Below are 24,599 nucleotides of genomic sequence, written 5' to 3'. Positions count from 1 at the left end.
GTAGAGATCGCTTCACGCAAAGGATGCGACACTAAATCAATATCTTTTGGTAAATAAGCTCAAAGTTGGACATACTAAACATGCTAAACTGTTGAATAGTTTACCTGAAAAAAAGTGGGAGCCACAAACACGATCTCTGCTGCTTACTGGGGTACAATTTTTCCTGTTGATGGACTGAAGCCACCGCCATCTTCTCTCTCCTGACATCGGTATTCAGTGAAATTTCAAGCCTGATCCTTTCTCAAAACGCTTCGTACAACCAACAACTACACACGCTATTACCATTGTGGTAAATACATGTGCAATTTCATTCATGAAAAGCGATAACTTTACGTATTTGTTTCAAACCCGATACCGTTCTCGTAGCAAGCCGTTATGTTACTGCCGGTTCTTGCCAACCAGTAGCAGTCTTGTACCACGTGACCATAGCAAATGACGACACGCTGGCATCTCCCATTGTGGAACTGATTGCATTTCCAAGTAACAGGACTGAATTCTACATATGAATGAACCAAAAAGTCTTTCTTCACTGAACTGTGCTGTGAAGAAGACACTCAGGAACAAGCATTGTAACACTAGCTGCATTTGTATCAGTTTGGTCTGCAGATATGCAACATGAAATATTTAGCTCTCCACAAGATAATACACTATGTATGAGGCTGGGTTTGTTAGGTTTTCTCAACACAGAAAAAGGGATGAATGAGCCCTAACCACTGTCTAAACTCAGAATGCAGATGTTTTAGGATGAAGGGTGAAAGCGCTGATGAACTAATCTTACAGCCCAGTCTGCTTTTCTCATTTGTCGCCGTTTCTCTCCTTAACTAATTGAAAGAAATAAGCAGAGATCATTGAACACTGTTTTGCCTTTCTTGCCTCCGGTAAATGTGATGTTACGACACAAGTGAACCGTTTCTCGCTGCAGAAACAGGGTTAATTGCACTGTGTTTGAAAGTTTGAATTGGCTCAGGGCAGACTTCATTAACAGCAGTTGCCGCTTTAAAATTGTTTTGTCTTTGGGTTTCATAAAATTCGAAGCGCCGTGATGCGCTGAGCTCATTTAGGAATCGGCAACCTAAGCGTTTTGTTCATGATTCATTAGCATGAAATTGCTTACCAGTTGTTGTCTTTAATTTATCTCGATTGACATCTGCCGCCGTGTTGGGCTGCTCCAGTGCAAACTGCAGGCGTCGTTTCTAAGAATGCAGAGTCTGTGCTAAAAAACACTGAATCAGGAGCTGTTTCCAATAAGATCTACAGCTGCTGTGGATTTTGTGACAGACTTATCACAGTGGAAAAAAAAACAACAAAAAAACGGCTGTCAGGATGAACCACATAATGCAGATTCCCCGGTACTGCAAGGAGCTGGAGAGAAAGGGTCATTTTAAGATATCAGCCTTTATTTCACTGAGATTTCACTGTCTTGTTTTTCACATCCTCATAATTCAAAAGCAAACAACATTCTCTGTGCTGTCACTTGTTTCCCTCTGCTCTTCATAGTTAGTGGATGAGGCAAGACAGCGTCCCCAGAGCAGATAGTAGCAGTAGCTGAATGTCCTTACGCTCAAATTGATGCTTTCGCTACTGCTAAATTAGCAGTAGCGTGCCCTGAGAGACGAGGCAGTGTAAGTGCTCGTGTAGCCTGTCGTCCTTTGTTGCGCTACTTGGTCATAAGACATGAGAGGGAGGAAACACAAGGTGACTCACGGCTGACTTATGTAACAAATCTTGCACTGTATTAACTAAAAAATACAACCAGAGCTCTTGTACATGCAGAACATGGATGTTGTAGTTTTAGTGCTAACTTCTTGCTTTGTCTGCACACCATTGTTGCATTTATCTCACATCAAACCATACGGCTGGCACATGCTGTGTACTGCTGGTACATATAAGGAGAGGCCATTGCTTATTTATTGGTACAGTCACTGAACATTTCCAAGGCTTTTATGTAAAAAGCCAGTTTTCTCTACACTGAATAAATGCTGGGTGCTGTGGGTCAGATACAGATTTGACATATTATTATAAGTGTAGAGAACATATGCGTGAATTTGCAACATAAGTGTGTTTCAGTATTTGATTTGAGGGCTATATTAAATAGGAACAACATGAAGCTTGCAGGAATTTATTAAAATGTATTGAACAACTGGCCTACAGTGCACTATGTGTTTAAATATATGAGATAAATATACTCTTGGTCACATTTTCGAGACTTGTTTTATACCTGGAAAACGATATATGCACATTAACATGCCCAAGCATGTGTTACATTGAAAAATATGTAAATGAAGGCAAACTTTAAGGAAGGTGGCTCTTGTGCCAGAAGTCCTTGTGGCAGCTCAGAGAGGTGTAAAGCACCTTGGTGGATGTGTTGAATACAGATGATGGAGACACGCACACATTAACAGGATGGTGAAGGAAGGTGAGCCTTTTTTTTCCAACCAAATTCCCCCAAGCAGATACCATATGGTCTGTAATAGAAGCCCCAAAGCCCTAAAAAAAAAAAAAAAAATAGATGGACCAGCCCTCCCTTCTCAATGTTACACTGCTCTGTTAGTGAATGAGATGAAAGTTTAAGCTTTAAGAATCTAATTTGTTTGAGGAGGATCATGAACTTCAGCATGTTGTTGTTTGACTGTTCATGATAATACTGCTGTATGATTTTGAATTGAATATCTGCTTACTGGTATCAGCAATGAATGTTTTACTTGTGCAACTTGATGCATGAACTTGTATTGCTTGCTCTTTTCTCAGTTTGTTGCTGCTGAAGGACAGGTTGGTTGGGCAGAGTGAGACAAGTAACTTGATTTTAATTTACTTAGAAGCCTGCCACTCAGTTTCAGTCCATGCTAAACCTTGCCAGTGTCACCTCCGTTTTTTTTGTTTTCAAGATACCCTTCCGTCCTTGTGCCTGTGAGGGTGGAATCACAGGCACTAATGTGATTGGACAATGGGGCAACATCTGCTCCCTTTTCCCATGCCTCCTCGCATGTCTTGGCTGTTTGCTGCCACCCTTTGTCAGCGCCGTGGTGCTGTGGTATTGCTGCCGTTGCTGCTGGTCAGAGTTGAGCTGCCTGGGGCAGGGTCAGCGGGGGGCTGACCAGTAGTTTCTTCGCATGCAAGGGTGATCCGTGACATTATATTTGGTGGCCAAAGAGATTCTTGGCTCTGGTTTGTTTGCTTTAGGTTGATTTTTAAAGCATATCTTCAAAAAAGATCATGTCGACTCCTTTTAAGAAATGATAGGGTGTGTGCATGACACCAGTTACGTCTTATTATAGCACGACACTGAAAAGGCTATCCCTGTTCACTGGGCACAGGATCCTTTAAAAGCAGACTCCCATTAACTAATTTATTAAAAATTTTGATGAAAACCAATCAAATAACCCCTCTTGTACGTATGTATTTATTTGTATTGTTTGGGATTATGTAATATGTATTTTAAGATATTATCATGGCACTGATAACTTGACTCTGTATGAATTTGTTATTTCATCTATAGAGCCACACCACACATGTATTAATCTACTTGTTTCTGTGTTTTTTTTCTGCAGGTGCGGTGTGTGACATTTGGAAACGGCGAAGGACTTGGTAAATAAAACTGCTGTCTGACTGAGTACTCAGTGGAACGGTGAGTTCAGAACTGTGACATTTGACATTTAACCCCTGCCTGTCTCTGACTACACTGAATGCGTAATGTTTGAGGATCATTCATGGAGTGACTGCTGCTGCACTACACTTCCACCATAATCCATGAAACAGACGTTTAAGCAGCGCATGAGTGTTGTCTGTGCACAAGGGAGATCTATGCTGCGTGTAAAAATAAACCCATTTGCTGTTTATATTTGTGTGAGGTGTGCATGGTCCTTTAACACAGAAACAGGTTATAAAGGGTCTGATTTATGTTTTTATCGAACTACCAGTATACAGGAAATGACTACCTTCTGTATAAAAGGGCATTCGCTTTAGGGTCTTGATCACCCGGTTGGCATTCATTTGCCAGTACCAGCTGACAGATGCTTAGCAACCTAATTCCCTGCAATCTGTTATAGTCTTTATGTCAACTTATCCATATTCCACAAACTTGTTCAAAAATGAATTCCGCAGCATATCAACTCAGTAAATGTTCTCCGATTGGCAGAATCTAGTCATGTCAACAGAAACTCACGAAATATTCAGTATCACATGCAAGTTGGAGTCTGCTGACTTTATGACTCAGACCTGGAGTTACTCCAGTGACTGATGGCCAAATGAGGGGTAGCATTACCAGTCATTCAGAAATGAAGAGGCTTCATGTTAAGCCCGAGACAGAGTTCATAAACAGTGGTGTAATTTATATGAGCACCTGATGCCAACACACATCACCGAGTGTTCAGCTTTACAATGGAGGGATGTATGCAGGTTGTGCTCTCTTTTTCATTGTCTGTGTTTTTGAGGAATACAATACTGGATATCAGCATTGGCGTGGATATTTTTAGAATTGCTCAAATATCAGGGAATTTTACACTCTTCCTCCAACCCTCTGAGCGTGTTTCATCCATTTACCCCCAATTCAGTTGAATGTCAGAACCTTTGATCTTTTGTGTAAAGATAATTAATTGTAGGGCATGGAAACAGATTTATGTAAAGTATACATAGTCTGTACACATATCCTTTTGTCCCTTTATGTAGTGGTGAGTAATTTAGACAAGATGAAAAGCACTCTAATCATCACTGGGAGTACGGTGCAGCCCATGAAAACAAAAGTGTAATGTCTCCTGTTTTTTGAAAAGAAAAAGCAAACAAACCAAAAAAAATGATAAAGTCATTGTCATATCACTAGGGTTATGCCTACTTGGGTCTAAAGTTTGAACTACACAGTTAAGTTTGAAAGATGTAGATGTTTACCAGGCAGGGACGGTGTAATGAAAGTTTCTGCCGCATTGCATTATAGGAAATGTAGGCTCCTGTTTTCTTTGGGCTTAATTCACCGTAGGGACTAAAAGTTTTGATGTTTTAGTTTCTGCTGCCCCAGGTTTGACCAATAAATGTCCCTTTCAAATATCCAACTTTCATGTAGTTGATATTGCTGAAGTATCCCTTAATATACAACATTATATGTTAGGTTGAAAAGAGCCAGTATTGTGACTCCTGAGAGCAAGGGATAGCTCAGACACAGGTGGTGTTATTGACAAGAGGAGACATTTACTGTTCTCCTCGCACGTTTCTTAAATGGTCTCCATTTTCCTGCTGGGTGCTAGGGGGGAGGAACTGTCAGGTGGAGAAGGAGGGCCGCCTTGAGAAGATTCTGATCACCACAGGTTGCTGCATCAGGGCTGCGCCCAGTGGGGCTCAGGTGATGGCACCATGCTGTCCTCATAAGGACTTTTTTCATTTCTCCCAGGGTAAATGTAGAGAAAAAAAAGTAAAGAAAGGCATAAAACACTGCTGTCAGCTCTGTCTGGCTTCCTCACCCTCCACTGCTGCACAATAGACACTCATAAACCACAAAACGTTCCACCTCACAGTGTGACAAACACCTGTGTCAACCACAAACACACAAACGGCACGCATTCCACATCTGGCGACACAAGCACATATTTGTTTGCTTACATCTTCTAATTGAAAAACAGCCCCTTGCATACAGACTTTCAAGCCAACCCTGCTGTTAATTTCCATTATTTGTAATGGTAAAGTTTTAGCCAGTGCCCTGTTCCGTGTGTGCTGACATTTGCGTGTTTATGGCAGCAGCATTCCTGTAGCCTGTGCAGTTGGAAGCACAACCTGTAGTATCGTGCCCTCCAGCTTCCACCTCGCCTCCATTATAGTAATGAATATTTAGTGCAGTGTTGGCAGGATAGCTACCACTCCGACCAGAATGTGATGTGATGTGCTGCTGCAGGATAAGTAAGATAAGCATTTAACAGCTTTTGGCACTCCAGAACTATATCGTGATCCACAACTCGGTGAGCTTTCAGTGAGCTGGTGATTCACAACGTGATCACAGATTTAAAGAGGAAAGGTGCAATATTTTCATTTTTGTGGTGAAAAGGATTTTGTCAAAGTGTCATAAATATGCAGAATTTAAAAAGATATAATTAGGGGAGGACAGTGGAAAAAATGCTTTTCTGGTAAGAGTAATTTTTGAGATAAATTTGAACGTCCACCTCAAAAGCCCTTAGGTCTTCACTGTCTGTGCACGAGCACATTTTGTGTCAGTGTCATGCTGCAGATACAGTCCCTTCAGAAAGTATTCAGACCTCTTCAATTCATGTGTGCTTTATGTTGTACATTTATTTTGAATAAGTAAATGTGGCATTTTGCCCATCAGTCTGCACTCAGTGACCCACTGGCACAAAGCAAGCAAGTTTATAAAAATAATTTCATATTTATTGAAACATCTAAAACTAGATATTCATACAAAAATATTCAGAACCCTTAACACTTTAATTCAACAGAATCTTGTTTGGCAGCCCACGGCGTCGAGGCTTCTTGGGTAAGGCTCTGCAGGATTTGCACATCTGGATTTGGGCTGTTTATCCCATTCTTCCTGGCATATCCTGTAAAGCTTCATCAGATTGGCTGGGCGGCATCTGTGAACTGAACACAGATTTTCAATGGGGTTTAAGTCTGGGTTTTAGCTGGGACAGTCAAGGACAGTCACAGACTTGTCCCGAAGCCACTCGAGTGTTGTCTTGGCTGTGTGCTCTGGTTCACTGTTGTGCTGAGCGGTGAACCGTCGCCTCCACTCTGAAGCAGGTTTTCCTCAAGTACCTCTCTTTTTGAGACTGCATTCATCCTTCCTTTGCTTCTGACCTATCTCCCTGCCTCTGCTGAGAAACAGCCCCATAGTGTGATGCTGCTACCACCAGGTTTCACTGTAATGATGGTATTAGTAGGTGATGAGCAGAGCCTGGTGTTCACCAGACTTAATGATTTGAGTTATGACCTAAAAGATCAGTTTTTGTCTGAGATCCTCAGAGTATCTTCTCTCTCATGCTGTTAGAATCCTTTAAATACAGCTTGTCAAACCCTAAGTGGGCTGTTGTGCGTTTTACTCAATTCTGCCATGAAGGCCAGACTGATGGACTGCTGCTGAAATGGTTAGCCTTTTGGGCGACTCTCTCATCTCTGCGAAGAACTTCCGATACTGTATTGGACTATTGGATCCCAGGTCACCTCCCTGACCAAGGACCGTTAAGCTCGGCTGCTCAGTGTGGCCAGGAGGCCAACTCTATTATTGAGGCCCCTGTTCTGCTGTGAACACTCAAAGCTTTAGAATTGATTTATTCTCTTGCCCTCATCTACACGTCCCTACAGTTTTTAAAAGGAGGTCTGTCGCGAGTGCCATGAACTTCATGTCTCTGTCTGTTGACATGCAGTGTCAATGGTGAAATCTAATATCCACTGGTGTATGTCTCTCCCAACTATGTCTAGTCCCTCTGTCTATTCAGTTTGTCACAGATGGACTCCAGTCAAGTTGTAGACATATCTAAGAGCAAACAGGATGCATTCTGAAAAGATGTATGCTCTGTCATCATGTCTTTAGTGTAGGTGGACGGAGGAAATCTAATTTCTGCCGTTTAAAATCAAATTTACAACACAAAGCAGTGCAAAAACTATTTCTTTTAATGCTTTCTGAAGCAACTGTATTTTGATGGCTATAATGCATCGCATGATACAGTATCAGGTTTTCAGTTTGTAAGTGAAGTGGAGAGCTGTGCACATTAATAACACACCTCATTTAATCATTTTCCCCCTTGTTGTTTCTGCAAGGATTGCTGCCTCAGTTGATTTCATCTTTATGGCAAAAGGAGCTGGGCTTGCCTTGCTTCATCAGGTCGTGAGCCCACAGTTTTTGTGTGCGTCTTCTGTGCAAATGAAAGGGGAACTACTGGAAGGGTTAGCAGTGGTCCAACAGCTGGGATCTGCAAGTCTGGATAGTGTGTTATGGCATCACGGTGTCACAAAAACCTGTTAATGTAAATACATAGAAAAGGTTGTGGCTGCATGAGTCAGCATGATGAATTGCGTTTAGTGTCCTCATTTTTTCCCCTGCTTCAAAACACACATTAGCACAAACACAGACATGTACACAGTAGCACATGTATACACGCTATATTTACTTGTAACGACACACGTTATGAACCACCAAGGTTTAATGCTCCATCATCATCAGTAGTGTTACTAAATTTTAAGCCTTTGTTAGCAAACAAAGGTAAATACTTAACACAGCTGCCTTAATCTGTGCCAAAACAATAATAAATAGTAGCACCAGGTTTTTGAGCACTTAGGAACTAGAACATTGACAGGTCTGGTATGTTAGCATTAGTTATGAGGAATTTACATTGTTGATGGCAGGTTATAAAGAAAGAAGAAGTCTACTTGACAAGATTATTGAGAGGACAGGGAGAAAAAAAAGTGCTCCTGCCCAGCAGTATTTTGGGGCTGCTCAGAAGTACCTGTTTGGGCAAAGAAACTTTCTTTCCCCGCCATCAGCAGCCGTGAAAGAGCTTCTACATTTGCGGTTCTTGCGGTTTGAACACACACAAATGTTCGGGCTGCCCCAAAACGGCCCTCAAGTTCATGCAGTTCAAGACAGCTTTTAGTCTCTCAATTTAGTTGAAACATTTCAAGCCGAGGCATTTCAAAATACCACGCCAGAGAAATCCCCCGCTTGTATATTAATTCCTCAGCTAACCCTCTGGTCAGTAATATGGTGATTCTGTTGCAGTTTTGATATTAAACCTGCATTAGTGAGCAGCCATTAAAACTGCTGCCCACATTGTTCAGGATTCTATTACTGAATGTTTCTTTGAGTTTCAGCACCCTGAGATGATTACAGGAACGATCTAATTTGCAGCAACAAAACCCTGATCCCAACACCCCCATCTTTTCTCTAATACAATTCATCTTAACTTCTGAACATGAATATTATGACACTATGTGAAGTTACAAGGAGCATCTTTTTTATCTAATTTCTTGAAAATTCATGGCTGTTAACTGTAATTTCATCTAAAACAAATGTACCCTTGGAAAGTGTTAAATCTAAAAATATGTATGCATCATATCTGCATATCTGTGTGCTTAGATTAGACTGTGATCTGGAATTACTGCAGTTTTTAATCAAATTTGGTTTTTACAGTACCTTATTTCCCCCATGGTTTGTGTGTCAAAGCCACTGCTGCAGCTCCAAGTGCTGACTGTGTTCATAAGTGGCCCAAATCAACAGGACAAATACTAAAAGCTAACTTCTGCAGCATCTGTACCTCAGTTGCTCTTCTTGCACATCCCCGCTGAAACTCTCTCTCGCCTCATAGTTTGAAAACTTCTGTTCTGACCGACCGATCTAGCACTGGCCGGATACTGCAGATCAGATGACCACTTGTTTTTGTGTTCTTAGTTAAAAGCAGAAAGCAAGTCCATGGACTGTTTGGCTAGCTCACAAAATGGATTGACTGTACGTTTTCTCAGAGGACTTCAAACAAGGACAGGAGAAAATAGACGTTTTTCGATTTTTGGCCTTTACACGGAGCAGCTTGACAGGCACGCACCAGCAGATTTACCTGAAAGTATGATCACCACACATCCAGAGAAAGAAACAAGTTACTGCGTCAAAGGTGACGGAAAGCTGTGATGGTTTTAGGTTTACTGGTAGAAAGGACTACGCTTTAATTTGGCTTCTGTCCAAAATTTCCTCCAACATCTATCCTCTCTTGCCACATTCTCATCCTCCTAAGTCATTTCCCTCTGATGTTGCTTTTGGAAAGCTGCTGATTATGTCTCTTTTCAGTGGTGTGTGTGAAGAGCAACATCAGCATTCTAAAGTATCATAAAATAAACACTGCCGTATTTTTTGATAGGTCTTTTACTCTATTTGGCTTGTCTCTCTTTAGATGCTCTAAGAACATATGTTCTGTGTGATCCAGCAGCCTGAGTGGTTCAAAACACGATGATTAACATGTATTTATATGTGAAGAATCCATCTGGCGACTACCTGCTTTCTTTCACACTTAGCACCCACACCCTGTTGATGCGTTTCTCACTTTCACTCAGTTGGTTTTTACCCTCGCTAGCTGTCATACAACGACATATTTTACATGTATGCTGCTTTGAATGCATTCATGCCTGTGACCAGACAGGAGATGGAAGGCTCCCGTTTCAAAGCCCACATTTGTTTTGGAACCTGGGAGCGGGAGCAGCGACCAGATGCGAAAACAATGTAGTCATTCAGGCAAATCTGCAATAACGGCTGCTGTCACTGATAGCGTAGATCCGACCCTGCAGAGTCAGTCTGCTTAGTGTTTCAGTGACATCTGTTTTCCACTGTACAAACTGCAGATACGTCTTTACACAGTGATTGAACTTCTTATTACTGCAATGGAAGAGTTGTGTTTACATGTCTTTAAACTAACATCAGCTCTGTATACTTCGAAGATAAATGAGGAGCCGGGCATTATTATGTAGTGCTGACACATTGTGTACATAACCAGTGCTGGTATGATTATACACTTGTGGCATTTTACTATGTGACAAACAGAGTATCCAATAGAGCCTGACAGATAAAGAATATGTGAAGACATTAAAATTACCAATATTTTTCAAATTTTAAGAGATTACTTGTAAAACCAAAATGCATACGAGTACTTGGCTACATCATGACTGGACAATTCCTTGAAATATCAAAATTGCATTAGTGCAATGTTCAAATCACAGCAGCTGCAGGTTATATATATATATATATATATGTGTGTGTATGTATGTATGTATGTATATAGATATAGTATATAAGATGTGTCACAGCATACCTTTATAAATAAGCATTGTGGTGCTATAGAAATGCCCCGGCCTACAAATCATTTTCTTCAAAAGTAAGGATACATGCCCTTTGCCAATATCTGATCCTGGATGCTGGATGTATTATCAGTGTACAGGAGAGCATTTGAAAAGAAAAATGCATTACTGCAGTGTATTTATGTCTTTATGTAAGTATGAAGCGTCTGCAGCTGGTGCAAAATGTGACTGTTTGTTGTCTTACAGGAAAAAGAAAGTGTGATCTCGTAACACCAGTATTGGCCTCCCTCAACTTGCTTCCTGTCCTTTTTAGGATTTGAGATGCTATTGTTTGTTTTTAGGCCAAGAAGACTGAGATCAGCCAATTAGGTGGTCTTGGATGTTCTGAGATCTGGGCACAAAAACAGGCAATTAACCCATTACTTGTGTTGGCTGCCCCTAATCTATGGAGCTGTTTACTTTTTCATGTAAGAACTCTCCACACTAAAGAAACGTTCAAGTCACTGCAAGAACTCACCTTTACTCGATGGCTTTCTGTTTAAGTATATCTTGTCATCGTGACTTTCCTTAATTTTTTATCTTATTTAGCTGCTATGCTGGAATTGAGTTTTTATTTAAGGAAAGGCAAATTCGTACGTTGTAAGACAGCTACATTCTTGCAAGATTCGCAAGATCACAATCACAAGAGAATCCATCTTGGCCAGACTGCAAGGTATGCACCTGTGGCAAATCCACAGTTGGTTGGACCAATCAGCGTCCTATGAGGAACTACTGGCAGCTACGGGTACGCTTTAGGTGTGAGTTAGCCCGTAAAGATGGTGATAGACAGATGGTTCATTTAATCACCTGCCAAGTGCTTTTTGAAAGTGCCTGCCCTTTTCCAAAGAGTTTCCAAGGACAACTTCTGTGATGGTTTGTGCAACAAACCGTCTGGTGCGTCAGAGTAGACATATTCCCCATTAATGTAAACAGTCACTGCTCGGTCTTTCCCCTTGGATGAATTAGGTGCAGAGCTGACTCCTAGATCTATAACCAGCATAACAATATAGCATGTTTAGTCTTCTCTTCTTTATCTGCTGTATATTTTAACTCAGCGCTCTAAGGATTAACATGCACACATTCACGTACGCATGCTTTCTTGTATTGACTTTCAACAGAATATGTTGCTGCAAATTAACACCTGCTTGGCACGATGATTACAGATTAGTCTACCTCTGATCAGCCAATCTGATCTGACAGACAATTCACACAATAATTACAGACAGGCTCACAGATAAAAACAGAACAGTGCTACTCAGGGAAGCACTCCACAGCAATAAAAATCCATCACACGTGCCTGTGTTAGTTATCTGGTGTACTAAGCATCGCTGTCTGTGGATGATTTCAAATGTAGACAAAAGTCTGTCCTCGGTCAGCCGTACACGGAGAGATGGGAGCGCACAGAGCTGCACCCGTTTGAAAATATTGCACTGAAATTCAAATATGATCACAGAACAATAGCAAACAGTCTGTGTTAGTGGAGAGCGCTAACACAGACTACATAACAGACCCGGGAATATCCGATTACGTTTGCGCAGACCAAACAGAGCACGGTGGTTACCCGTCTGGCTTATCACCTTCAGACTGTCATCTAATCTAGTTTGGACGTATATGTAAAAAACTAAATTAATGAGGATTTCATCACACTCATGTAGAGTTTATTATACCAACAGTCTACCCCACACAAAACGTAATAAGAAACATCCAATCTGATTGGAAAAACATTGGAATACAAATAGCTTCAGTTTGTTTCTCTGTTTTCATCTTTTATATCAGCTAATGCTGTAGTAGAAATATGTCAGTAATTCTCATATTTTTCTGTCTCTGGTCTAAACCATGTTGAAAATATGCTGGATACGCTTGAAATGCATTCAGTTTCTTTATAAGATACGAGGAACGCTTCGTTATTGAAGCAATAAACGCTCAAGTTGACAGTGAATGGTTTACCCAAAAATACACACAAAACCCGGCCAAACATTGTCAGTCAACTACATAGTTTTTTTTTACTGCTGTACGAGACTTGGCAACCAATACTCATGGTTTCTGTGTAGTTCTAAAACATATACTTGATCTTAAATTAATAAATTCAATTTAGCAGCCACAGTGGCCTGCAGACAAATAGAAGAGATAGTTTTATTTACACGCCTGCTTGTGCTATGCTCCACTAATCAGCTACCTTACTGAGTCAAATCAGATTGTTTTGGTTTAAACCAATTTTCTTTACAGCCTCGCTCCTGCCACCCTCGCTGACATTCCCGAGCAAGCTAACGGGAGAGAAAGCCTGTGATTTGATCTTCCTCACCTTGATCAGATTACACATCGGAATTAGTATAATTACAGCTGTCACTGATTAATGGGCAAGCTATAATTAGCACCCTGGGTATAGGGAGGAGACTTTGTGTGTGTGTGTGTATGTCTGTGTGATGAAAAAAAGAAAGGTTTTGCAATGGATGAGATGTTTATGTTTATGTATGGGACTCTGTACATAAATGTGCATTCCAAAGACTGTAGATAAGATGGACAAATCCTGTGTGATGCCACCCATCCTGAATAGAGGTCTTGGCAGTGACTGAATCCTGGGTAATCCATAAAGGGGGGAAAAAATTGGAGCATAAGTGAAGCTGAAAAGGGCCATGAAGTGTCCGATGACGATGCCCACCTGTCACTCAAAGCAGTCCCGCCCTTGACTGTGTTTAACTTTAAGCCTTATTACAATTTAAACAGGTAAGTTGCATTAAAATTCATCCACGTATAGTTATCATGAACTCAGAAATTAGCTATATTGTAGACACTAAAACTGTTTACTGCAACGCACTGTAAACATGTACATTTATGCTGTTGGCCATTTTAATCAGGGGCTCTGTGGGGATTGACTCAAGCAGAAATTCTAGGAGCTACAGGTTTTGGCACTTTGCGTCGGCTTGTCAGCAGCAGAGATAGCCGCCTGGTACATTTTCATCTTCATTTGTGAACGTGTGTGTGTGTTTAAACGGCCGTGGTTGACGGCAGTAGAGATGACTCAGACCTATAAAATAATAATACTCGGCTCATTATCACTAAAATCCCCAGAGAATCAGGACGTGTGTTCAAACGGTAATGAACATCAGAAGAAACAGGGTGGTGTGCATATCAGAGTGGAAGAGTAAGGAAACCCATCTTCAAGACACAGGCATTTCATTTTTTATTGACGTTATTCAGAAGAGCATTTACTGTTTTAGGCGTGGGACTGTGATTGACGTGTAACTTGGCTTAGGGTTTCAGCATAGCTACGGATTTTCACTATCTCTTTAGTGTTTTCCTGTTTTATTTATCCTTTTCCTACATGACTTGGGGCTCATCAGTTGAGTTTGATGACTTGCTTGTCTTTTTTAAGTTTGTGTGTTATTGGTTTTGAAAGGGGAACAAATATTTTCTCTGCTGAATGCCGACTGACAGTAGCTGCATTCTTGAGTGGGCAACATGTTTGCAGCTTTTTATCCATCAATAACATCAGTAGAGGCCTTCGTGCAATGGTAATGAAAAAAACAGCTTTTCAAATACCCTGGTATACCGTATTGCAGGATGGCCTTCGACCCTCGTTGTCATGACAAAGCAGTACGTTAACACCCGTGAACCCTGACAATATGAATTCTGCTTGCGCTGCACTTTAGAAAGCATTTAGCAACCATATTCTGAGATTTTCTGTAAGTTTATGCTTAAATGAATCAGAGTGAAGCAGCAGTCAGTACGAACCAGATGGATTGTATGGTGCTGCTCTAAGAGGAGCAGAGGGAGAGAAGGGGAGCGATAAGAGATTGAGCTGCAGGGTTTCAAATATTAATAGAGATGGAGTGTATATCAGACATCGTGCATGCATGAGCTGTTTGTGTCCACTCCAGGTTTTCAACAAGCTAAGCACCCCCCTACCACCCCATGGCAGACCTCTCAGTCAGTGAACAGTGGTAGCCAAGCAGAATGGAAGAGCAGGGAAATGGACAGAAGGACTAAGATAGATTACGCAGATGGTACCGCTACCCTGGTGACAGGGCTGTGGTAAACACTGTATTAGCTCAATGTTTTTATCGTGAGCCCACAAGAGTGATTACAAATGGATGGATGGACCTATGCCTCCGTAATGAATGTGTTGTTTCTGTCTCACAGAGGGTTTCGTACATAACGTGGACCTGTGCCCACAGAGTGCAATGTTTGAAATGTAGGCTCACCAATACTGTGCACCATCAGCTCTGGAAATGTGACTTACAGTGTTCATGGCGAACACAGCAAGAAAAAAAATGTGATTTCACTAAGTATAATCACAGATCTGCATTACTTTCACATAATTAGAATCAGATAAAATAATGCAGTTGCTTGTTTTTGAGGTCCTCCCACAGTTCTTAAAATCTACAGAGGGTGAGAAGAATAGCCAGGCAGCAGCCAAGTTTTCTTTTCTTCTTGTTTGCCAAATGAGAGAAATCACACTCTCCTACGACTGAGTAAATTTGCTGGCCATTTTCTTTATAGCCAGTGAAATGAATGCCTGCTGACTTAAAGTTTAACATTCTACAGTTTGTCAAAGATAACATTGTGTTCTTTGTGATTTTAAAACTGCACTCAGTAGTGGACAATTAACAGCCAGACTTTGTTGCCTACAGGAATGTTTAAGCCGTAGGGTTTTCAGTTCAAGTTATATACACTGAAAAGTAGAAAGAATGCAAACATACAGAATAAAAAAAGACTCCTGGATAACTGCTAACTACTTAGCTGTTAATTCAACACTTTATTATTTGATGTAGCAAGTTTCAGATAATGTCATCTGCGAAATTCAAGTCCACTTTGCAAGTGGATAGCATTAGTTCTGTCTTTTTGAGACTGTCCTTGGCAGTGGACATGCTCAGTCATGTCATTGACTGCTGCCTTCACTCAGTGTGCGTCTTTTAACACATCAAAAATACCGCTTGTTAACAAGGTAAAAAACTCAATTTTCATGGGAGGAGGTCTTTAAACCTTCAATGTGCAGGAATCTGGAGAAAGCAAAAAAAATCTCACCAAAACTTTAATACATCTAGCCCTCTTCCTCATCCTACCAGACGAGCTTGACAAGCAAAGGCATTCAAGCTAAAAGTTAACATTGAATTGCGGATTCACCCTGGAATTAAAGCCTGATCTCCTACATGAAAGTCCTCCATCTAACCGCCTTCTACATGACATCCTAATCTGACAGATAAAAAGACCTGTGATTGAATAAAATCTCCCAACATGGGACAGATTTTCTAAAGTCTAAAAACAGAGCCAAGAGGAGGCACAGACATCTAGTTTCCTTTCAGGCTTAAACTGAAATATTCTGAAAGGTTAGTATGGAGTTTTTGTCCAGTAGTGCCAAAAAAATAAGAGCCTCCCCCAGTTTTAAGATGGTCTAAAAAAATGAAATAGAGATGCAGCCGTCTTAGCTTTAGACTGGCAGAGAAAACGCCATCCTTACACCATGGCAGATTGCTCTCGATGGGTGATGGTGAATCACGGAGTGCCTCAAATAACATGATTCACTGTCCCTCACTGTCATTCGCTCCCCCTCCCTTGCTCTGTCTCACAAAGCCAAACAGCCTACTTCAGTGATGCGAGTGTTAGAAAACAGATTTCCACTGCAATGAATTTGTTTTAGTGGATTTTTTTTTCAATGATCTAGTTTTAATGCCAAATTTTGACTTTTCATTTTAAAAACAAAATTAGTTGGTCCGTTCCCATGCCTTTGATTGGGAAACATCCAAGAAGTGTCAAACTTTTGAAATCGTCTGTACTCAGTTTTGGTAAAAAAGCAAAACTTTTACTATTGGAACTGTTGAGACAAATTTTTCCCCTGCAAAAACAGAATTATTAAATATTCTTTAAGAAAAACCGAGCACAGGTAAATATAAAAGGCAGGGAAACCTTTTACAGTGCTGCATGTAGGGTACTTTCAAAAGATTTGTTTGTTGTTTCAGCGGTCTGTGTTGGGAGTGCTAAAATGCAAGTGTGTGCTTGCGTGCATTTCATTGCCTCAATTCAGCGAGTAACATTCGTGATCTGTGGCGATGTTGTTTTCTCCCTGCGGCTGTGGGCCCTTTCAACATGACTGCGTCATGGCATGAGCTTGCTGTCACATTTTTCTGGAATGATCTGCATTATGTAAGATGTCTAATAAGTAGAATAGCTATGCCAAATTGACATACTGCTACACACATGCACATGCAGTTGGCTGGCACCGTAGTCAGAGCCGTACTGTTTGGACAAGACGCTTACCAATATGTTGTGTCCTTAATAGCAAAGTTCATTATTTTAGAACTAGTGTGGATAGAAGAAATAAGGTATAGGCAGGTGAGCTCACAGTAAAAGCCTCAGTGCTCACATTTAGTCCTGCTTTAAAGGATGTCACTTTTCATAGTGTCTTATTCTGTCTCTGATTGCTGCTGCCACAAGGAGTTAACTTGAATAAAGCACCACATGGACACAGATATATGGTGTTCTTTCTTCCAATCATCAGTGGAGCTGTGATCACAGAAAAAAAATGTATTTTACTTCAAAGGGTGTCGACATTTCAGCGCACAGACAACACAGCAGTTCTTTGACAGTGTGACCATGTTGGTGTTAAGCGTCATGCTGTTCACCCATTCTGCCATAGCAAGGTTTCTTCAAGCCTGCGAAGTTTGCTGATAAAATTAGCACAGCAAATTAGCAATGATGAGTCACTCATTATCATCCTTGTGTATGTTGGCAGGAGGTGGGTGGTTGTGGGCTGCTTTGCTTGATCAGGTCTTCTATTTACAAGAAAGCAAATGCCCTACAAAAGCAAATATATATGTGAAATTTCAGTTTGTTTTCATGATGAGCAGACGGTTTGTGGTCATAATTATTCTTCACAGCTTTCGGCATCTAGTTTGCTGCCTATATGGCCGACTGACTGTGAATACAGGAAATACAGCCAGATTTGCTCTTATGGTTTCTCCTGTTTTTCTCTGTGGAGAGGACTGTCATTCTTGAAGCATTTTGGCAGAATTTCAGTCAACAGGAATACTTGAGGTTTGCTCCCTGCAACAGAGGAAAATGCAGCAGAACAGCTATTTAGTTCCTCAAAGCAGCTCTGCTCATTTTGTCTCGTCTTTAATTGAAACTGCCTCCTGCCGTTTATTTGTTTGTGTTGTGCCTCACTTGGAGTGCTGCGCATTAGGAAAATGTTCAGAGGTTTTTAACAGAAAACTATTGGGAAGAATTGACAGCTGTTTTACCTGGAACCCCATGGGTTACAATAGCAAAAGATCAAAACGGTTCAGCTTTATATAACTGTTAGAGGCGAATTCATACATGCCTTGATCAGCCCTGCTACTGACATTTAAAGCTGCACAATTAATCAAATATTAATCATGATCATGAATTAGGCTTTCCACAATTAAATATACATGATCAACTGCAATACTAGTGATTGAAATGTGTTTTTGCTTATAGGATAACATGATTTCAGCTTGAGTAAATATGACATTAGAAGACCTTCCACCAGTGAAGCAGCTGAGTAGAGACTAGAAACAGTCGACAACGCGGAAATGACAGCACAACTCTGTTTATTAAAATTTGATGTTGCAATCAAAATGTCCATCCATCCATTGTCTATACACCGCTTTATCCTCACTAGGGTCGCGGAGGGTGCTGGAGTCTATCCCAGCTGACTCGGGCGAAGGCAGGGGACACCCTGGACAGGTCGCCAGTCTGTCACAGGGCTACATATACAGACAGACAATCACACGCACAGTCACACCTGCGGGCAACTTAGAGTTTTCAGTTAACCTCAGCATGTTTTTGGACTGTGGGAGGAAGCTGGAGTGCCCGGAGAAAACCCACGTATGCACGGAGAGAACATGCAAACTCCATGCAGAAAGATCCCAGGCCCACCCCGGGATTCGAACCAGGGATCTTCTTGCTGCAAGGTGAAAGTGCTAACCACTACGCCCACTGTGCAGCCCGCAATCAAAATGTCCTTCCCGAAAATCAGTGAATTAATTGTTGATCAAAATCATCCGGATGATCATTTCACTTGGCATCAGCCCATTAAATGACAGATCATTCACACTTGTATTGGCCACCAGGGACTTTTTTCACCTTAATTCAGTAGGTTATTACCACCCCATGTAATGGTGGTGGAACTGTTATTTTGCTCTTATGAATAGGAACAAAAGTTGGCATCTGGAGATCGGAGGAGATGTTGGAGGCAGAAGTTAGTGGAGGATGAGGAGATTTGGTTTGAGTCTACTCTCCAGTCTTTCTTATGGCATTACATTTTTTCACTTGAGTCGCGTTTTGACTTTTACATGCTATTTTCAGTGTTTGGTTGTATTTAACTTGTTTGGTTTAGATAAGGGCCAGGGTTTGGATTATTACACCCTCTCTCTGCATTTACCACAAAGCTTGTTTTTGTACGTAATGACTCCACCAGACATTTGACACGCACTTATTCACACAACCACAGAATGTCGCTGACGTTCTCATTTACTGCTTATCAGTGATCATAATGGGTGATAATGAGCCTACTGGAGGGTTGAGGACGTCCCTATTGGCCCATATGTATGGCAATATATGCTCTGATAACGACTGTTTAGTGGACTGATAACGCTTGAATCGACTGATAATTTGTGGTCGTATACATGCAGCCCTCATGATATATTACCGTATTTTGAGTTCTTTGGAAAATGAGTGTTTAGCTTTTGGAGAAATGCCTGGAGAAGTTTTTAATTTTGAACTGAGGTGCCTAACATTTGTGTGGTAATATTTTAAAATAATAATAATACTTGGGCTAATTATGGCAACTTTACTTTGCCACAGTAACTCTTTGGCTCAGATTTAAACATACGTACTGTACTATGCTAGATGTCGTGATGTAGTTGAAAGCCCGTCCATTTGTGACTGCTCAGTCAATATATAAAAATTTAATACGATAAAACGACAAATGGCCTCTTCTTGAATGTTTCATGTAAAAAACGACATAAATTTGCTGGCATGTTTAAGTGCACTTTGAAGCAGTCAGATTGTATTATGTACCATTGGCTGACTGTTGATGTAAACATGATCATAATGCAACCGTGGACTTGTTCCTCTGCCCTTTATTTCCTTCGTCGTTTCAGTGCCGTGTCATCCTCCTCTGAGCACAGTAGATGACTGCATCTTCCTTCCTCTTCTCTCCTGTGCCATTTAAAAAAAAAGAAAAAAAAAAATCTCCTCCGGGTCAGAGCTGCTGTGTTTTTGTCTGCTACACTGGAGTGAGCATCATTACCTCAGTGTCTCCTTGGGTGATAGAGGACTAGATAGAGAGGGGATGAAAACATTCGGAACAGAGCTCGTTGGTATCAAGCGATCGCCACCAAACATCCTGGGGTGAGCCATTATCAATGAGACTAAAGCTATGCTCCAGTTGGGTGCTGTCAAAGGCTGGGTGAGTAGTAACAAGAGCCACAACAACAAAAAACAGCCTTGGCAGTTTGTGACCTCATTGTCTGTTCACGTCAAAAATGCTGCTGCCAACCGTGTGTTTGCCTCTGCTTGTTTCTGCCACAGCTCACCTTTTACATGTCGGTTTGTCCCATTATGTCATGTCATTTCAACTGTTCCACTCCACCTCTCTGTCACTGTGTTGTAATTACAAACACCATTTGTATGTGTTGATATAAACTGTCTATCACGCACGTACTCCCTAGCCTGAGGACTTTAATGCCATAAATCACCTTATTCAGCTATTCAGCATTTAAGCCTTTCAACTTCAGTTTGTTTTTTTTCCGCTCGCTGCTGCCTCTTGTTCTATTGTGTCATCGTTACAGAATGAGTGTGACCCATTCCCATGTTAGGAAACTAGTTACATAAAGATGGCCGAGGGCAATTTACCATACCAGTGCCAGCCTGTTACTAGCCCTACAGAGTACACTCTGTTCAACCTCTGCGCCGCTTTTCATTCAGAATTTGGGATTAATAGTGTAAGTAAACAAACATTTACATTGTGACTCCGTGCTTTACCCAGAACAGCTTTGCTTTTTTAGTAAAGGTGAGTCAGACCATCCTAGCAAAGTGTGACCCAGAAGATCAAGGCTACCTAAAAAAGAAAAGTGCATGTCAGTAGAAAACAGAACATTGTGTCATTGAAGTCCACTCAAGTTCAATGACAGCAAATACCCATAATGCTTTGGAACACACCAGAGAGCGTCTCTCGGGGCTCCAAATTACCTCTCACATCTGCTGCTACTCTGTGCCACGAATAACCCAACACCACACACACACACACACACACACACACACACACACACACACACACACACACACACACACACACACACACACACACTCGACTCACACACGAGCACCGAATGCCAAGAGAGGGCCTGTTTGAATTGATTAGACTGTCATAAGTGAAGTGATGATGTGCTTAAACAGAGATGATGGAGGAAGTTTTTCTAATTGATTGTGCTGTCAGTCCAGTGAATATGGCTTGCATGCAAATTATTATGTAAAAATGTTACATATTTTAAGCACAATGAAGAGTGAGGGCTCAAGAGAGACAAGATATTTCAGAAATATACAGCATCTTTTCCCTGTTACACAAATTCAGAAGCACGTTCACTGAAGCGACCCGATTCCTTTTTCAAATGATTAAAGATGCTGGAGTGGCAGCTCAAACACTGAAGTGAAATATTTAAACATCAATCACCAGGAGTCATGTAACATCATATGAGATGTCAGGCCAGATTACTTCACACCAAAGCGAACCAGACAGGAGAAGGAAACAAAAAGTCAGCTTAGGTGAGTCCAGGAGCTCACTAGCTGCTGTTCAGGAGACGGTGTGTTCTGAGGGTGTTGTTTCCTTTCGGCACTGGAGCGTCCATGCCTGACAAAAGAATTTGGAGCAAATGGGCCGAATTTCCAGAGACTCCGTCAAGAAGGGCGAGCCTCTCCGCTACAACCCTAATGTAGTTTATAAGGTGCACTTTGCAGATTTAGTCAAAGTGATTCTCATAAACACATCAGTAAAAATTAAACATTATGGCTGGTGTGTTTTTATATTTTTTAAAGTAATTAAGTACTGGGAGGTCTCTAAAAGCACCTGAACCTTTTGTGTGATGTTACTCCTCATGTGTCCATATTAACACACACACATCTTTTATTACAACTTTGTGGAATGGAAAAAAAAAATGATTGAAAATAATGCAAAGCTGAGCAACACTGTGGGCCAAACAGATTTTTTTTATTTTTTAAATTAAGAACCAAAAAAGTTGCATTTGCCCTAGTAATTGACATCAATGAAAGACTTAAATGAAACTATTTATGTTAGAACTTCTTGCATTTTATAGTTATATAATAAATTCACATATGACCTCATTTACTAAAAAAACTCTGCAGGTCATGTTTGATTTTTCACAACCCATCCCCCTCACTTTAGGAACCACTGTTTTTGCTGTCACTTCTCCAATAGTATTGATAAGAGTCATTCAATATGTTTTTATAGGCCACTGCTAATGCAGGCTATCAATAATCAAAGAGCTCCATAACTGATACTTGGAACTCATCCATATTTGGAATAAAGATGAATAACACAAACTCCAACACAAATCTTTGCTGAAATGCCTTTAATTGTGGTTTGCAAGTTTAATTATAGGAGCTTCAACATTTATTCTTCAGTGTCGATTGGCTTTTATTTGTGAGATGTAAGCGATCAGATGCTGTGGGCATCAGTGTCAACATAACACATTTTAAAATAAATGTATTTTAATGTCAGTGTCAGTTGGTTAAAAACAAAGATAACAGTGCTGGTCATTGGAAAAAATCTGATTATCGGCTCTGTAAATAGGCTAGGCTGAATGTCGGTAGAGTAGTGTCAAGTCCTTTGAAATCTCTGGCAACAACCTCTTGTAACAACACACCTCTTTGTGCTTTTACATCATTTGCCACTTAGTCGGGTCATTGAACTTAATTGTAGTAAGTGCTGTAGGTCTGAATTTCGAGTGTTTTAATGATCCGTTGGTATGCATTGAGTTGCATTTCTTTAACAGTAATAAAACAAATGCAAAAGGTTCACAAAGCTTATATGCTGGTAGATTGTTTTTCAGTTGTTTCACCTTTCACTCTCTGCATCCATTAAACACTCTTATTTTACATTTTGATTTGCTCCTGCTGCCATATCCACTCTGTCGCCAGCTCTCTGCCTTTGTTGTTGTCTCTGCTGATTATCTGCCCCCTCATCCTCTCTATCTGTGTCTCTGCTTTACCTTGAATGACCAAATGGGCAAATGACATTGAAACTCTCCTTAGTCAGCATGTTGGGATCACACTGAATCATTAGTCCTTCGGCCCACTGCGTAGCTCTCCACCAAAGCAGATGACAGTGCCTTGCAGTTATTAATTAAACCCAAGGCTGTTTCTGTGGACTTTAAGTGTCAGAAGCTGAATAAAATGCTTAAGTATAGGAGACACTAAAGAAACAATCATTATACTGTTGGTAATAAATAAGACAGGCTACATTTTTACCCTTGTAGGTCTGTTTCAATAGGGATAAAAATTCACAAATCAATAAATAAAAGGGGGGGGGGGCGATATTAAAACTTGAATATAGTCTCTAAGCATCTTTTTATTCAAATGCTGCACTTTTCAAAGTGCCCATTACAGATGCAGTACCGGCTGAAATCTGTTTGGTCCTTCCATCAGAGGCACGTTGGTTGGCAAACTAAAATAGTAACCCTTATGTAACTGTGGCCTTTACCCGGTGAAAGGAGATGTCAAATGCAGTTCTGCAGCATAATATCTTTAAATCTAACTCAGACTGCAGCAACTAAATAGACAGAGAACAGATGATAAGAGCAAAAAGGGCTGGTGCTTTTAGCGGTAGCATAAAATCCCCAAAAATACTATCCTCATAGCTAAAGGTTAAGAGAAAGTGAGCAGAGTTGAATTAGTGTTACATTATATGTGATTCCAGGAACTGATTTCAAGTTGGAATAAATTGGACATTTAGATGAAAGGATGGCACAGTACCGGCACAATATTTTTCCCTGAAAGCTCATTAGTCGATGATGTGTGTCTTCTTTGAAGGCTTTCTACCTCAAAAAGAAGGCCTTGCAGCATCTTGTGTTTTTGGAAATTGCAGTTTTCAGCATCTCCGTTTTTTGCCAATTGCCAATATCTACTGGCAGTCATACAGTGAGCAAAAAAAATCTCAGGCTAACATGTAGACAGATAGAAAGCAGGCACTTGTCAGAGCAGCTTTGTTCACCGGTCCATAGTAGAGCAGGCTTTGGCCGGCCGTGGCCAGAGAGCAATCCCAGAAAGATGTTTCGCCATCCAACCTGACTGACACTGACTCACTGCTTACAGCTTATATATGCTGTACCGGAGAGGCAGTCTTCATCCTCCTGTTTATAGATAGTCTTTCAGCGGAAGACTTCACTTACAGTAGTGTTACTCTGTACACATGAGAGCTGCCCGGTCCGACCACAGCCTTCAACTGGGGCCAAAGCATTCAGTCATTTAGAACTTACATACACGGCATTAAAAGCGTCCACTAAAACCATGTTTGTTTGCGTTTGTCTGACAGATTGAAGACTTTAAAGAGGAGAGGGGGAAAAGTGGCTAGCAAGGGAGTGGGGGGAAGGGATGCCTGGCAGAGGGAAAGAGCCCAGACGCCACAGGCACATCTGCCCATGCCTCATTTGCCCTCTGTGCTATCTGGCCTGACATATTGACACCAACAGCAATGCACCAGAATAGTGTCAGTTCATTGTATTTGCTGGTCTTTTTTCCCAAGACTATTTTATGTG

General features: G+C 41.0%; 1 protein-coding gene across 2 annotated transcripts in view; it reads left to right on the top strand.

The window, feature by feature from the left end:
• adarb1b (adenosine deaminase RNA specific B1b) overlaps window positions 1–24,599 on the top strand; it is a 137,038-nt gene that overhangs the window by 45,534 nt on the left and 66,905 nt on the right. Inside the window, exon 2 of one of the 2 annotated variants that reach the window (XM_051958629.1) lies at window positions 3,580–3,625. The gene's annotated coding sequence lies outside the window, so the exon portion shown is untranslated. Of the gene's footprint in view, window positions 1–3,548; window positions 3,626–24,599 lie in introns of both variants that reach the window. The other variant, XM_051958628.1, reaches the window with a different exon arrangement.

Source organism: Acanthochromis polyacanthus, chromosome 14, assembly GCF_021347895.1.
Source record: "Acanthochromis polyacanthus isolate Apoly-LR-REF ecotype Palm Island chromosome 14, KAUST_Apoly_ChrSc, whole genome shotgun sequence".
In the NCBI taxonomy this organism is placed as follows: Eukaryota; Metazoa; Chordata; class Actinopteri; family Pomacentridae; genus Acanthochromis; species Acanthochromis polyacanthus.
The sequence above is the reverse complement of the archived record's forward strand: the minus strand, read 5'-3'. Positions and strand labels throughout refer to the sequence as shown.